Consider the following 18,005-nt stretch of genomic DNA (forward strand, 5'->3'; position numbering starts at 1 on the left):
GTCGCACTCCCTCAGACGATTGCCTCCAGCGGATGGCTTCTCCAGTTGACGAACGCACGGCCAACGAAACGACGAGGAAAACTGATGACACGAGATCGCCCTCACCTGTCACTTTGTCTGATTTTGACAAACCCGATTCCGATCTCTCGTGCAAACGGATGGCCAGCACAGCGCCCGCCGTTGGTACACAACCGGAAACAACTGCGGATTCACCTTTAGTCACTCAGCCCACAAGTGTTCTACCGCAGCTACCGTTAACCTACGGACCTTGGGCGGATGGTTTGTTGGTTGGGTTGGGAAACGAGACCAGACAGCGTGGTCATCGGTCTCATCGGAATAGGGAAGGATTGGGAAGGAAGTCGGCCGTGCCCTTTCGGACGAACCATCCCGGCATTTGCCTGGAGTGATTTAGGGAAATCACGGAAAACCTAAATCAGGATGGCCGGACGCGGGATTGAACCGTCGTCCTCCCGAATGCGAGTCCAGTGTCTAACCACTGCGCCACCCCGCTCGGTACTTGGGCGGATGACATTGAAGAAGATTCTACGGCCGCTGTGGTAGATGAGGAGAGGTGTCTCTCCTCCCACACCTCGGCCCCTCCCGAGTAGCAACAGATGACGGTGCGGACGCGGCCTGCAGATCACAGGCCCCACCTTTTACGATCTACAGACCTATCGCTTAACGACCATCAACATTAACACCATTCGGACACGTACGAAGTTGTCGCTGCTCCAAGACATGCTCAATGCAGCAGACGTTCACATTGTCTTTCTCCAAGAAGTCTTCGTCGCCGATTTCCCGGGTATGTATGGTTACACGGCTCATGCGTCCCACGCCTCGCCAACTAACAGTGGAGTCGCAATTCTCCTCAGAGAGGGCCTCGAGGCGGAGGAGGTCCGATATCTCCCCGACGCTAGAGCAATGGCCGTAACGGTGCAAGGCGTCCGGTTTATCAATGTGTACGCCCCTTCCGGAACGAATCGCCGTCGTGACAGATCGGTCTTCTTCGCAGAAGGAACAGCACCGCTTTTTCAGGGCAGGCACGATGACTTGACATTAGGGGGCGATTTCAATTGCACCCAAGCACCTAAAGATCAGCTGCCACGCCATTCACCGTGCCCCGAACTTGGGACACTCATCGGCGATCTCCAGCTGGTAGATACATGGGAACATGTCCGAGGAAATAGACCGGGATACACCCATTTCACGAGTCACTCGTCTAGTCGCATCGATAGGATTTACGTCTCCCGTTCTGTCGCGGCAACGGTGAGTGACGCGGAGGTGTGGCCAGTAGCCTTTTCTGATCACGAGGCCTATATATGTGCCGTCACCCTTCGTCGCCAACGGGTGTGGCGCAGACGACATCCCTGGAAATTAAACCTTGCTCATCTCGCTTCTCCGGATTATTGACGCGCCATCGAAGATACGTGGAGTTTGTGCGTCCGCCGCCTCCCAACGTATCCAACGTCGATTAGTTGGGGGTTAACCTGCGCCAAGCCGGCCCTACGGCGAACCTTTATTACGTACGGTCGTGAGACTGCTGCTTGGAGGCGGCAGACCCTCGATTTTTATTTCACCGTCCTTCGCGAATGCGCCTCCTTGTCACCCACACTGGAACGACAGTTGACAGTTCAGCGCGCGAAAGCACAGATCGTAGCCCATATCCGCCGACACCTCGAAGGGACGATCGTCCGAGCGCGAACACAAGACAGACTCGCAACGGAACGACCCACCATGTACCACGTCATCCGAGAACGTACACTGCGAAGACGGGCGCTGATACATGCCATCACCACTGAGGACGGCCGTCATCACACCACACAACGCGATATTGCTGCAGCCTTCTTCGACCATTACGCACGACTTTATTCTGCTCAATGTTCCGACCCGACGACGGTGACAGCAGCCTCACAACTGGTTTACGGCATTGTCCCACAGGATTTACAAACTGAATTATTGAACGACATTACGGAAGACGAAGTTATCGACGCCATCGGTAAAGGAGCGGCGAATAAGTCTCCTGGCCCCGACGGGCTCCCTGTGGAGTTTTATAGAACTTTCCAGTATTTACTGGCTCCCAAGTTAACAGACATCTGTCGGGAGCTTATGTCCCCCGCGTTGCCGCTCCCTGCGACCTTCGTAGAAGGAATAATTATACCGGTTCACAAACCTAAAGGTGGGGCTCGAATACAAGATTTACCGCCCGCTAACACTCGTCAACTGCGACATGAAGATATTCACCAGACTATAAGCAAACCATCTACGACCGACCCTACCTTACGTCATCTCGCCAGATCAGACTTCCCTAGGGGGTATCAACAACATCCACACAGCACTCTGTCGATACCGTGACTTAATATCCCTAGCCAGGGCACGCAGCATCCCGGGAGCGCTGGCATCACTAGATTTAAGCCAACCTTTTTATCGAGTGGACCACGCGTACCTAACGTCCGTTCTCCAGCACATGCAGTACCCACAGAAATTCACAGACGTCGTGATGCGCCTCCTCCGAGGGGCGACTTCCAAAGTGCTCGTTAACGGGCATCTCTCGCAGTCCCTCCCGATTTTCCGCTCCGTGCGTCAAAGCTGCCCCTTGTAGACGTTACTATATGCTCTGGCACTGGAACCGCTCCTCTGTGGCCTCCGTCAACGCCTCACCGGTGTTACCCTACGTGACGTCATATTTCGCTGTACAGCATATGCAGACGACCTGGTTCTCGTGTTCCGCAATCGCGACGATGTCAACAGAGCACTAGAATGGATTACCACGTACGGTGTGGCTTCCGGCAGCTGTCTCAACGTCGCCAAATCCGTCGCCATGGACATAGGAGACGGGTTGACCCCAGCGTGTGTCGAACCCCTACAGCTTCGTGGCCCTATCAAATGTCTCGGAATAGAGTTTCACGACGACATACGGCGCACTGCGGCTCTTAACTACCGCCGCTTATTACAACAAATTCGGGTCCAGATCTTCAACCTTCGTCTGCAGACCCTCGACATTCTCCAAAGGACACACTTCGTCAATGTTTACCTCGCATCGCGCCTTCCACACACAGCGCGTGTTCTTCCAATACCGTTACTGATGGCTCGACGTCTATTAGCGGCATTCGGAGCCTACGTCAGTACAGGCATGCTCTTCAAAGTCTGTCATGAGTCACTGACCCTTCCCCCAGAAAGGGGAGGTCTTGGTCTAGTCCATGTCCACGACAGAGCTGTGGCCATGTATGTCAGCTCACACATCAAGCTGTGGCGCCACCAGCCGCAAAGTTTTTCTGTTAGCTCCACCCTCCCTTATGCCCCCACTAACGACGCAAGACATACCCCCACCCATCTCCTACTTCGGAAACTTTTGCATTGAACACAGCTATGTCCGTATCGCAGTACCACAGACGAAACAGGCGTCGGCGCGGGATATATATCATGTCCTGCAGCAGAGGCGCCCACCAAACATCGTGGAGACCAAAAGCCCTCAGGTTAATTGGAAGGTGGTGTGGAAGACGATTCACGTAGTTACACTGGACACAGCCGTCCGATCCACATGGCACATCACAGTTAATGGTAAACAGATCACCCGATCACGCCTCCACACGATAAACATGGCAGAATCGACTCTCTGCGTAGACTGCGGGATACCTGACACGGACGAACACCGTCTCACATGTGGCGCGGCAGAAGACGTATGGCGTTTGGTGCGACAAATTTTGTCTTATTTTCTATGAGTGACTCCAGATCACATTACACCTCGGTTTCTACTATTTGTGGATCCGTGCGCATGCGGTACACTACTTATTTCACGATGTACCTAAAGATGTATTCGACTTTTGGAACTACCTACAAGAACGTCATTGCAAGATCGTACGGAACCCAAAATACAGACAGTATTTTTCTAATTACTTAGGGAGTGCCCTACGCGACCCTCCACGCAGCTGGATCATCAAGAGGTAGGAGAAGACAGCCATTAAGTGAGCTGAAAAGTTCGATTCTCGGTGGAATAACATGATATACGTGAAGACGTACCTGGATGATGAAGCGTAAGGAGAGTAGCGACACACCCTTCTGCATCCTGTATGAAGCACTTTTTTTTCTCGTTTCCCCCATATACATTACCTCGGTGTAGGAACGTGCCGAGATATTGTTTTCTTTTTCTCAGAGCACGATGCGGTGCTAGATACATTTATTTTTGTTGTGGTGTAAAGTAAAACCACATTAAGAATGTATTAAAAGCAGTACATAAAAATAAATAAATAAATAATAATTCCCACAAAAGATTTCCCCTTCCTATCCCTGATTCCTTGATTCCTTAACGAAGGAGGGGGACACCAAAGAAAAGTAAAAAATAAATAAATAAAAAGCTAACAAAAAAGGGGACTGATGACCTCAGAAGTTAAGTTCCATAGTGCTCAGAGCCATTTCAACCATTTTCAGTTCTGTACCTCCCCTGTTCGGTATGTTCCTCTGCCACTCCTAATGTACTTTCAACGCTTTTCACGTTAATTTCTGTGCAAGTCATTTCTTTTTTCATTTTGAATGTAAATCACTAGTTAAAATTTTTAACGTACGGGACAGTTGACCCCACGTTGTCCTTCCCGTCAACATATGGCAGTATTCTGGCCACTTTGGTTTACCAGTTTGCTTACCACCCCGTGTACGCTACTCGGTGCGCTGCGCTCGATGGTGATACAACGCGTCCTGTACTCGTTCATCGCGGTCGAGCTCGACCGAGTGAGGAGACGCAATGATAGCGCACTGGACTCCCGTTCGGGAGGACGACGGTTCAGACCCCCCTTCGGCAATCTTGATTTAGTTTTTCCGTGATTTCCCTAACTCGCTTCAGGCAAATGCCAGGTGATTCCTTCGATAGGATACGGCCGATTTCCTTCCCCATACGAGCTTGTGCTTCGTCTCTAATGACCTCGTTGTCGACGGGACGTTAATCTCCTCCTCCTCCTCCTCCGCCACGCTAGGTATCACAGCACAAAATGTAAGCGTCCTGGTTTTCAGCAGATATTACTTTACCCAGGCAGTCCTCCGTAGTATTGTCTGGTGTCACTTCGCCATTGACTTCCGTTTTACCGCACCTAGCACGACCGCTGCTTTCTACAATGTTAGATAGGACTTCTTTTTTGCTTTTTTGTGTGTAATACTGCGTGTAAAACTATTACTGACTCCGGTCTCTTGTTTATTTTTAGTATATCACCTGACGATGGACGTGTAAGAGCTCGAAACCGGTCGTATTTTAAATACCGAAAATTAAAATGAATCTTACAACTGAAGCGGTATTTTCAGCCTCTCCCCAAAGTTGAGATTGTGTAACTCTTAACTGTACTTTGGCGCCATTCTTATGCCTAATTTTAGTATAAAACTCATTTGAGCTATTTCGATTTTTAATTTATATTATATGATTGATGGACTTTATCGTTGATGATGTTAGGCTTGGAACTTTTTTATTAGATCTGTGCTGCCATTTTTCATGACTCATTTTAATAATGGACTCTGACAGGTAAGAAGACGGAGAGGGTTCTAAATTAACCACTAGCAAAACTGTGTTGCTTCTGCTATCTTGAACATTTTATTGAGAGTGCCATTTTATACTATATTGTCTATGGTAGGAATGCGGAAAGTGACAGCAGCTAGTGAGGGTAAGGGAGGGGAATTATAGGGGAAAAAAGGACATGGCTTGCGACTCGTAAGGATGCTGATATCGATATCCAGTAAAAGACGCCAATAGGTGATTGTCACCTCCGGAAGCTGAATTATCCAGAATAATCATTACAGTCCTACTGGCACAGGCGTAAAAACATTCACTTCGCACAAATTATATCTGCAAGATGTAATTTCTTTACATAAAAAGTCAACTGATGCATTAATTCTACAGTGAGGACTCTGATATCAGTTTTGTTACTTTAAGTTCAGTTCTGTCACTTTAATTTCAGTTTTTTTCTTGGGTTACTCTGTTTAACTCTCCCTTTTTTCGTTATAGTCTGTTGGAATCGTTCTCACTCCAAAATATTATCTATCGGAGACTGCTTATAATTACTTGAGGGTATGAAACGAAGGTCATGATCTCATACGAACCTCTCACCTAAATAAAGAAGTACTGGCCCTCAAGCGTAAAGACTGCCCTGAGGTTTCAAAGATCCAAAGGATGAAGTAAGGTATAAATGTAAAGCCTGCATCTTGATATTTACCTGTGATATCCTTTTAATTGGGGTACTGATGGGATGATAACCCAAAAATACAGAATATCCCATGCAACTTTCAATCAGTGGTGTACCCTGCCAAGCAGACGAGATTCTGACGACCGAGTATTAGCGGTATAGCCACAATTTTGACTACAGAGAAAATGCTTGCTTATGTGAGGTACGAGCCGTGGCTGGCAAAGCTAGGACATGGTAGTCTACGACCAGGTTTACTTGCAGTGGACCATTAACCCGTTGGGGGACTCAATAAGCGTAATTTCAGTACACAGTCTGCTCATGGAAACAGGGCGCATTAACCGTGTAACAAAGGGGCAAGAAATAGGTACAAGAGAAAATCGTTTAATCCTGCTTAGAAAGTTGCCACCTAGAACGTTAGGGAATTAGCTAAACATGCGAAAGAAAAGGAAAACAGGAAACTTCCTGGCAGATTAAAACTGTGTGCCGGACCGAGACTCGAAATCGGGACCTTTGCCTTTCGGTGGCAAGTGCTCTACCAACTGAGCTACCCAAGCACGACTCATGCCCCGTCCTCACAGTTTTACTTCTGCCAGTACCTCGTCTCCTACCGTCCAAACTTAACAGAAGCTCTCCTACCAATCTTGCATAACCAGCACTCCTGAAAGAAAGGATATTGCGGAGACATGGCTTAGCCACAGCCTGGGGAATGTTTCTGCAAGGTTCGCAGGAGATCTTCTGCTAAGTCTGGAAGATAGGAGACGAGGTACTGGCTGTGAGGACGGGGCGTGAGTCGTGCTTGGGTAGCTCACTTGGTAGAGCACATGCCCGCGAAAGGCAAAGGTCCCGAGATCGAGTCTCGGTTCGGCACACAGTTTCATATCAGCGCACACTCCGCTGCAGAGTGAAAATCTCATTCTGGAAAAGGAAAATAGATTTGACAGCAGTTACAAAGCAATGAAGAAAACATCTGGAATTAAATACATGGACGACTATATCACATTCTACAGTGCCGTAAAGCAGGAGCAAAGAGCAAGTAAAGGTGTTGCCATCTACATTCATACAAAATGGGTAGATAAAATACTGGACAAAAAATTTGTAAATGAACGCACTGTACTTGGAGGAATTGAAGGCCCAAGAGGAATACTAAGAATAATAGCAACTTATGCCCCAGAATAAGGAAAAATTGACGAGTCCAAGGCATTTTACAAACAGTGGTGTTAAACAGGTATAGTAAAAGTCGCAGTTTGCTTATGGGAGATCCCAATGCAAAAAATTGTAAATGTAGTTGTACCAAATATACTTCTCACATTTGAAGAAAATGTATGTTATAAAAACGAAAAAATACGGAGAAATTTTCGTGCTTTTAATCATTACACGCAGAATCATGTGAGCTCTTTTCAACTATATAGAGTATGGCAGGCAAACTATCAGTTATAAAGTGAAGAAATCACTCAACAGACAAGAAAACCATCGTATGCGTATTAATAATATAGGAGAGAACGAATGAATGAAAAAAAAAATGTTCAATTGCTCTGAGCACTATGGGACTTAACATCTGGGGTGATCAGTCCCCTAGAACTTAGAACTACTTAAACCTAACTAACCTATGGGCATCACACACATCCATGCACGAGGCAGGATTCGAACCTGCGACTGTAGCAGTCCCGCAGCTCCAGACTGAAGCGCCTAGAACCGCTCGGCCACACCGCCCGACAGAATGGATGAGTCATTGAAAAATTTTGTTATACTGTTAATTCAGACGTTTGTGAACTGAGTGATACAAAGTCCTGAACATACCGTTATGACAGAAATGATGCAATTTTTCAAAGGCAAAAGAAAGAAAGAAATAGCAAAGCCACTGGTTTAGATGCTATTAATAGTGAATTATAGAAAAATGGAGGGTTATTCCTACATCTAAGACTCCTTCGCATATTTCATCAATGTAGAAGATATAAGATAGCACCATAAGACTGGCTGAGAGCCATAGCAATATCTACCTTCAAAACGGGCGATAAAAATCAATGTAGTAACGATCAAGGTAGAATCCCCCTGGATTCAGTCTATAAATATGTGACTAAATAACGAATGCAGGACTTAAAACTATCCTTAAAAGCTAACATCTGAAGAACGATCAGGGTTTAGAAAGGGACTGTCGACCATTAAGGATGTTTTTAAAGTGCAACGTGTTGTAGAAAAGAGACGAGACTTAAACAAGGGAAAGCGTCTTCCTTTTGCGGATTATAAGAAAGCATTCTATAATGTGAATGGAGAAATGCTATGGAATGTCATGGCTGAACGGGGTTATCCATGACACCTCACAAATACTATTAAGAGTCTATAGACAAACACCGAAACTGTTGTAGATACAGGAAATATGACAACAAAGCCAATAAAAATATAGAGGTACGACAAAAATGCTGTATTTCTCCAACAAACTTCAATATATTTCTAGACGGAGTTGCCAGCAAGTGGAAAATGCTGAATATAAATGTATTTCTTTCAGATTGTGACACTAGACCAAATGTTATTTTATAAGCAGATGTAAGTCTACAGATCGCAGTAGTTAGCCTCAGATTACCAACCCAACAATGGTGGTAGATAAAACTGAAAGCGATGGCTTTTCAGGACAGACAACCAGTAAGATTTAAACTAGTATTGGAGCAAGTGAAACAAATTTAATACCTACTTTGCGAAATCACTAACAAATATAACCGTGACGTGAACTAGAAGTTAAACAAATTTAATTCCATACGTGGAAACATCTTTAAAGTTTGCAGTATAAAGCAAGGAAGGAAACCTATCTGAAGTATTATAGAACAATAGCAGTACCAACACTTACTTGAGGAAGTGAAGCATGGGCAACAACAAAACTTCAAGAAAGTAGAATACTGGCCCAAGAAATGAGAATTCTAAGAAGGGGTAGAAGGATGCACACGGGAAGATCGAAAAAGAAATGAAGATATAAAGATTTAGGAATATATAACCTACACGAAAAATAAATGAAGTAGGAGAAAATGGATTGAAGATGTAGGCTGTATGAACGCAGAAAGGTACCAGAAAAAGGCTCTCAGTTATAAATGCGGAAGAAGAAATGTAGGTAGATCATATTAGAGATGAGGTATTGTAACAGGCTGTTTGCCCAATACATGAAGAATAAGAACTTTTAATGAATAACAGTCACTCACCAGAGCAAATAATACCCTGGTGGATAAAACTATTACATTTTCTACAACAGTTTTTAAATGAGGACAATACCGACTTCCTGATAAAACAAATTTGATCAACAAATTGGTGAAGTTAGATCTCGTTATTAGAATGCGAGATCAGTATTTACCCTCTCGTTTATTCTGTGTACCAGGTATTGGACCAGGAAATTAATTTTACTGTCAGGAGTCTCTGATTAACGGAGTTTGGTGGCTGGGGAAATGCAAAAAAAAAAAAAAAGACGTACTATGCGTTTCTCGGCCCGCCTGTGTTAAGGAAATGAGCGAGTGTATGAGAGCATCGCCGACAAGCCTAAGTAAGATAACAGACTGGCGCTGCTGCGGGGCTGTACTACACAGGATTCTGTGTCCTGGAAACGTTAAACTTTTTCGTAAAATTAAGGTAATATATCTCTCGGGTCTGCACAGCTCCACTGTAACGTGATGCTTGCCACAACAGCCGCAAGCAACTTTGCAAATTCCTTTTTAATTTATGTGTACTCTGGCTCGCGCGTAGCTTTTTTCATCCTCATGTCGCCCGAACACACCCAAGCAAGCACACACTGACACACATGCATGCAGATACGCTTCCAAAACACACACACGCACAAAACACACACACACACACACACACACACACACACACACACACACACACACAAGCACGCTCGTGCGCGCGCATGCTCACACTCACAAATACAGTAAATTTCAACAAATTAGACAGTACCATGCATTTTTTAAACGGATAATTATGTAGGTTGGCGCAGATGTGCCATAGGTCTCTATATTTCTAGACACCAGACATACCTATATACATTTTTTGCTTACCAACACTACCTGCTAAAACTCCCCCCCCCCCCCCCTCCCCCCTCGCCCAATTCTTAATGTAAAGTACCCACTGCACGACGATGAGGTCTTTCAAAATCTCTTCTCAAAGCACCATTTTTTTCCATTTTTTTACTCACGGTAAGTCGTCGCCATGAAGGTCATCTATCAATATGGTGTTTCACAACTGAAGTTTTGCCGATTAAACTTACGCTTTCAAATATTTTCACAATATCACCAAAACTGTGTGGTATGTATAGCATCTCCCCTTGTTAGTATTGCAATGTTAGGTATAGTTATCTTACAAAGAAAGCAGAATCAGTTCATACTGGTGGAAAATCAGCCAAGGTTACATTTGCCAGTCTTAATAACCACACATGACAGAAACATTAGTTACGCCCGAGGCCAAGTACATACCAAATAACACAGTCCCTAGTCTTGATAACGGACTCAGTTCACCGAGTAAGAGGGTACACAAGATTCACCAGATATGCGATATACAGCTAGTTCCCTACCAGCTCCCAGACAGCTACTACATTGCTACTTCTAACTCACTGTTTTGAATAGTCCCTGACATTTAGTGTGTTGTTAGCCCCTCGTTAGGGAGAAGGAATGTCACACACCCCACGGGTTCCGCTTTCCTTTACAGCGCGTAGATGGAGTAAGGGACAGTGCTCAGGATATGAATAGCTACAAATGGCAATCACTAAGGTGCACTCCAGGCGATTACCTGATTAAAACACTAGAGCTTGACGAGTAAACATATCCACTTCCCCCGTTCGTGTTTACTGTATCACAACTACCCAAGCTTATTGTTGGAGTGAGATTAACCAAAATTCACATTTTTAAGCTTGTTTCTTGGTTTTTCACCACTGTTGCGCCAGTTGTAAGTAACAAATTTTCTTATACCTGTACTGCTGTATCATATTATTATAGAATTATTAAAATTTCAGATGAAAATAGCAGTTTCTATATTATATCTATGCTTGTGGTATTCGTGTACTGTACACTCCCAAACAAAAACAAAAAAAAAAAGAAACACCACTATGGAGTCACCCAATGGGACGAAAATCGGTAGATGGGATGTGCTTGAACAGAAAAAGCAAATAATTACAACTCCATAAAAATTGGAAAGTTTGTTCACGAGACAGATCTTCACAGTGTAAGGGTACCGTGAAGGCAACCGAAGAGGTCATCCTACGAAAATAAATGACACACCGGACCAACACTTTTCGTTGTCCTGCCGCTTGGTAGTCAACAGGCATGTTGGTAACCCACCGCTGTTCTGAGTGTCTCCAGAAAGTCTGTGGCAAGCAGCGTCATTTAATAGGGTAGAATGGTCTTGAGTCATGAGTCGCGCTTCGAACTGAGCCCCACTGACGGGCGAGAAGGCGTCTAGAGACGCCTGGACAGAGATAGGACACAAACCTCATTTTCGGAAGCCCTATGGTCCGACAACGAGGAGTGATGGTCTAGGATACAATTTCTGGTTGTCATCCACGGCGCCTTACAGCACCCCGTTTTCTTGCCCTTCATGGCAAGCCATCGTCGTCTTACATTTCCACACACGATGAGATTTCCTGCTGCTTGTCTTCGTGCTCGACAAAACCTACGTTGGCGAGCAAGGTCGCCGGATCTCTCTCTAGTTGAGAAAGGTGGGAGCATTATGGGCAGCGCCCTGAAGCCAGCTCGGGATTTTGACGTTTTAATGTGCAAATTGGACAGAATTTGGCACGATATCCTTTAGAAAGGCGTCGAACAACTCTATGAATCGCTAAAAACAGAACAGTTACTGCGTCAGTCACGTGTTTGATTTGCCACTATGCGTTTCGGTAGTTCACACCATTATCTTCGGCTGGAGAACGGTTTACTTCCATTTCCGGCATTGGTGACGAGTAGAGGCGGTTTTTCACTACCGCAGAACAAGTGTAGATTGGTGGCCTTCCTTTGTTAACGATAATGACTGTTTATTTTAGGAAAGCCAATTTAAAGGTTAAAGAGCATGAATTTCTGACAGTGATTTGTACTTATAGGGACGGTAGAGTTGTATAAGATCTGCATACTGTTGCCTTATGCATGTCCTCTCCACTACTCATTACATTCACACTTTCGTTCTAAAGATGTTGTACGTTTTGCACATAACAATTGGCTACAGAGATACAAGATTTAAAGGTTTCTACAGAAATATGATTTCTTTCTTAAAAATATGAATCGACTCCACCAGAATACTGGTCTGTGCACCAATCAAATTTATTTCTGTGTCTATAGAAATCTACACACCCAGAAAGAAACTTGAGGAAAATCTTCTCTATCATTATAGTGGAAGAGGCTCAACCATCACTTCAAAAGCTTTGACATGGTAATGAAAGCTTCTCATAATTTACAATTGCAATGCACACCAATGTTGCAGCATCATTCACAAAAAAAAGAATGTATATATAACTACCTATTATAATAACTCAGCTGTGCACCTATTAGTATCCTGGAACAGCTAATTCATTATTTAAAAAGAGAAACATATAATAGTAGAAACCATTTAATTTTGTATCTCTGTATCCAATGTATACAAACACGTCTGTGGAATGTGCAACGCCTTTCAAACGACAGTGTAAATGTAATGTGCAGTGAAATAAGACATATTTCAGGCAACAGTGTGAAGAGCTTTTAAAACTCTACCATCCCTGCAATTCACTATCACAAATTCGTGTTTTTAACATCTAAAGTGTCTTTTCTAAATAAACAATCTCATGATTAGCAAACAATGCAAGATAATCTACACTGACCTTGGTTTGCTACTGTATAAGGACGCCTGTACCCTTCACCAACGGCAACCATGTAAATAAACAGTTCTCCACCCAAAGACGATGATGTGAACTATTGAGACGCGTAGTGGCCATGTAAACAAGTGACTGACGCAGAAACTTTCTTATCTGTATTGATCAACACTCGATGCTCTCATAATGCCTTCCTTACGGACGAAATATTCATGTGTCAGTCAATGTTAAGCCGAATAACTGCTTGCGTAAGGGCCTGAGGTTGACCAACTCGTTATTCACTTGCTGAGTTACCCAAGTTTCCTGAAACTGAAATCATTTTTGTCCGTATGTGTACATCACATCTATGGTTTCCTACCCGTTCGGATAGCTTCCTCGTGGCGCATTGTTTTTTATTTATTTTTTTTCTCTTAAGGCATATTATATCACATTATAATTACTGTTTTTCATTGTATTATATTAATTATCGGTTGTGTTCGTATGAAGATGACACTTCTAGGCTGTCCAACTTGCAGCAAAGAGTGGAGGAGGAGAATTTAGAGGAAGGCCAAGAGAAAGTACAGTTACATGATTATGAGGGTGGTGAAGAGTATTAAAGTCTAATTTTAGAATGAATACGATAGTGACTCCGGTGAGGACTCCAGCGACTATGAAACCTAATCAAATGTGGAGTCTTCTACCTCGGCAAGGATGGAGTAACCTAGTGGACGAAAAAACATCCAGACCCGCAGAAAGTCCAGACAAGATCGTGGAACATCTTCAAATGGATTTCTGGAGCAACGACAAAAGTAAAGAATTCAAACGCTCCCGAAAAATCTCTCTTTTAACTACCGCGATATTGTCCAGATCATCTTCGACTGTACCAACAATAAGACCGAGAGCTGTGCTGAAAAGCACACGCCCAACATGGAAAGTCCATATAGGAAGACAGATTTCTGGAGCAACGACAAAAGAATACAAAGACTCCAGAAGAATCCTTCAGTCTTTTAACTACCATGACATTCTCCAGATCATCTTCGACTGTACCAAAAGATCGAGAACTGTACTGAAGAACACACGGCCAACATGAAAAGTATGTACAGGAAGACAGACAAACGGAGGTCACGTCCTTCGGTCTTCTGTCTAATGCGAAGGTTCAGAGCGTGTGGAACGAACCTGGAAAGCTTCTGGGCCACCGACGGGGCTGGTGTTGAGATTTTTCCCCTGACGATGACAATCCCTTGATTCAGGTTCCGCCTGCATTGCCTCAGGTATCAGTACTCGACACGTTCGTCGTGACGCCCTTTTCGGGACGTCTTCGACCTGTTCAGGAGTAACTGCCAGTACAGTTACATCACGATCGACGAGAGACTGAGGAGTTTTCTTGACCAGTGCTCTTTCATTCAATATATCCTGTCAAAACGGGCTACATAAGGCATCAAAATCTACGCCATGTGAAACCCCGAGATGTTGTACACCACAGCCATGGAGGTATACGTCGTAAACCAAATTGACATTGCTTTCCACAAGAGCATCTCCCAAGTTGATGTTGTTAAACGGCTCATGACCAAGATTTCCGGTTTCGGAAGACAGGTATATTTGCGTCCTACTGGCCGCTAAGCTGTCAAATTAGCGCGAGATGACTCTGGTTGGAAGAAACCACAAAAACTAAAAGGAACCCCCTAAGAAATTCTATGAGACCACCGGCCATCCAGTCTGTGGTAGTACATTCCAATCCAGTAACAGGATTACCTTGGCGTACTACCTTCCAGAAAACGAAGAAAGTTGTTATTTTTCTCCACGTTTTACTGTGATGATCTTATCGACGAATAGATTGCCAACAGGAAGCCGGAGGTGGTTACCTACTACAGTAAAAAACAATGAGGCAACTGTGTCCACCAGTCGTGCAGGAGTTTCTATGTGAGCTGAACCTGCAGAAGATGGCCGCTCAGGATCTACTTCTCGCTACTCAGTGTGGCTGGAGTCAACGTGCAAAGTGATCTACTTCTACAGTTCACCTCGGGCAGCTGTGAGACGTCCACAGTTCCTGCAAACCTCGCCCTTGCCCTTCTCCCAACTTCACGAGAGTCAGGAGGCCTCCATTTTCCTCCCTGAACAGTGGCAACAGCGTCCCAAGGACATTGCTCTTACTTTAAGCAACCAAGTCGTGACTCTTCCTTCGGCGAAAAAGGTCAGCCGCAAAAAAGAAATATCGTCTACCAATCCATAGTCATTACATCTTTCTCTCCAAACATTCGAAATTCGTTTGCCCAGACTGCATCGCTGAACCACCCACCGACTGCATCGAAAAACTACGTGAAGGATGAACTAAGGCGATATATAGAACTTGCCATTATTATTGTAATTTAAGTTTATTATGTAAGGAGTAATTTGTTCCTTGTAAAATATTATAAAGGTAAAAATAAAGCACAAAGAAAGTTACAGGGAAACAAGAAAACGTGGTAGCAAAAGTCTTATACTATTAGGCTGGTGTTTAAGTTTCTTGCGTTTTGCCATAAGTTTAATAAACACAATACATACACATAACAGATACTTGAGTCATCCACAGTATGTTCTCTTTCACATTTATAACAGTCTTCCAACGCTGGGGTAACATTTCGTTTCCACGACTGTAGAAATCTCGTGGTTGGAGCGCACTTTCACGCGGAAAGGAAGCTCCTTCAAGGTTATTCGATAGAGAACCGAAAAGGTGAGAATCCGAGGGAACAAAATCTGGTGAATGAGCAGGGTGCGGAATGATTTGCCAACCCAACTCCAATGTGGTGTTATTTGTCGGGCTAGCAGGATGCCGGTGAGAGTTATCGTGGACCATGATCACACCAAGCAGTCATCCTGGTCGTTGTTCTTGGATTGCGTCTGCGGGAGGCCTCAGTTATTGACAAAGAATGTCTTTATCCATTTCCGTGGTACAGAGGTTCAAAGTCACTATACCTGTACACCTAAATATGCAAGTAAAATACGGTTTTAGGCGAAAACGTAATTTATAAAGTGGCTTATCGCGGATAAGTATGCTATAAAGTGTTTCCGTCATCATCTGAAGCCTTCTGAGAATCCCAAGATGTAGTACTCAGGGAGATGCACAATTTTGGTGCATGCGAAATCCAGTCTGAGATGTAAAGTAAGTTTTCTGTAATCTCACCTTCAGATAAGTAATCAAAATATTCCTGACCTACGAAGTTTTTTTATCATATGAATCACATACACTGCTGTGGCAGGGAAAGAAATGCAGTCAAAGGAAAAATGCACCTACAGGATCACAAAAAAGACAAATATGTTCCTTTTTAATACACTCTGACTGAAAATTGGGGTAACAGCGGCCTCATTCTACCTTCTCCAGCAATTTTAAAAATTCTCCCAAAAAATTTGCCTTGAAGACATCCCGGCGGGGTCAGGGATTTTCTCTGCCTCGTGATAGCTGGGTGTTGTGTGCTGTCCTTAGGTTAGTTAGGTTTGAGTAGTTCTAAGTTCTAGGGGACTGATGACCATAGATGTTAAGTCCCATAGTGCTCAGAGCCATTTGAACCATTTTGAACCTTGAAGACATATTCGCGATTTTTTCTATGCTGATAGAGATGATGAACGTAGCAGTAAGTAGTAAATGGAGAATCAATAAATAGCAGACGATAGTAGATTATGGTTGTGGTATAGAAACAATGAAGCAGAAAATGGCAATGTCAGAGAATGGGAGGGAAACAGTTGCAGTGGAATACAGTGATAGAATACTGGTTGGAAAAGAGTGAAGGAGACGGAGTCACTGGTAAAGGAATATAGAGAAGGAGAAAAAGGTAGTGGATGTGCGGAAATAATAATGAGATGCAGTCTGTGACAACGACAACGAGAAAGAGAGAGATAGTGACAGTGAGAAGAGTGGGGCAGGGGGGGGGGGGGATGAATGAGATAGTAACAACAAGAGAGAGCAAGAGGGAGACAGTGACGATGTGACGGAGTGACTAGTGGTAGGACAGAATGAAGAAGGTTGTCTGTGAGACAGAAGAACTGACTGAGATACAAAAAGAGATAATTATAGACAGTGGAGCTGAATGAGCGAGTGAAAATGGGCAAGTAGGAGTGGATCGGTATGATCGACTTACAGTGAGGGAGTATAGGTGTGAGCGAGTTGCATTTAGAGGAACTCGTGAGAGTGAGAGGTGACTTACGTATTGCAAAGGCGCGAGTTTGTTCACGTGCAAAAATTTCTGTAACATTTTTAATGGTGCTGATAAAAGCAAGTGAGGCATCTGTTACCCTATTTTAAGTCAGTGATTTAAACAGCTGGAAATCTGTCTTTTTTCTGATAAGACAGCGGCACTTTTCCTCTGGTGTTCGTATAAAATAATTGAAATTTTTATGGGCATATGTTCACTAAATGTGAAATGTACAAATGGAGCGCCTCTAACGGGAGGAGGGTCCTTCAGGACTATTTGAAGTAAGCTGTGCGACAATTATAGACGAGGGGACAGCTCAAGAAGCACGGAATGTATATATTTCAACAAGAAACTCGAAAACGCCAGGAAACATAAAACTGGCCAGGCAGGTCATTAAGTGTTGAAGGCCACAATTATGCAGTAATACCGAGTATTATTAGAAGAGGTTTAAATTATATTTTTTTAATGATAAGTGGCTCCGATTCACTGGCCTTGAGCTGTTTCAGGGAGAGACTGCGAGCTACTGTATAATGAAACATTATCGAACTGCAGTAAACAACGCCTCTTCGTCTGGATGTTTTTGCATGTGGCTTTCGTGTCATATGGGTGATACGGCTAGGTTTCCTCATGGTGGGTTGAGTAGAAGAGAGAAACCAGATCGGGCTAGACGTGGCACTGCCAAATTTTTTTAATCTTGGGGTCATGGAGGCAGAGACTGATTGAATGTATTCAGGTTTCCGTTAAAATTATCTTCTCAGTTTTAATTTTGCAGGCTGAAAGATTTTTGTTGATTTAATTGCAAGTTTATAAACGATATATGACTTCAGTACATTTTAAAGTCAACGTTCAGGGCTTGTCTGTAAATGGTTGACTGTTTCACAGCCTTTTTCGAGTAATTAA

Source organism: Schistocerca cancellata, chromosome 9 (genome assembly GCF_023864275.1).
Source record: "Schistocerca cancellata isolate TAMUIC-IGC-003103 chromosome 9, iqSchCanc2.1, whole genome shotgun sequence".
NCBI classification, from domain to species: Eukaryota; Metazoa; Arthropoda; class Insecta; order Orthoptera; family Acrididae; genus Schistocerca; species Schistocerca cancellata.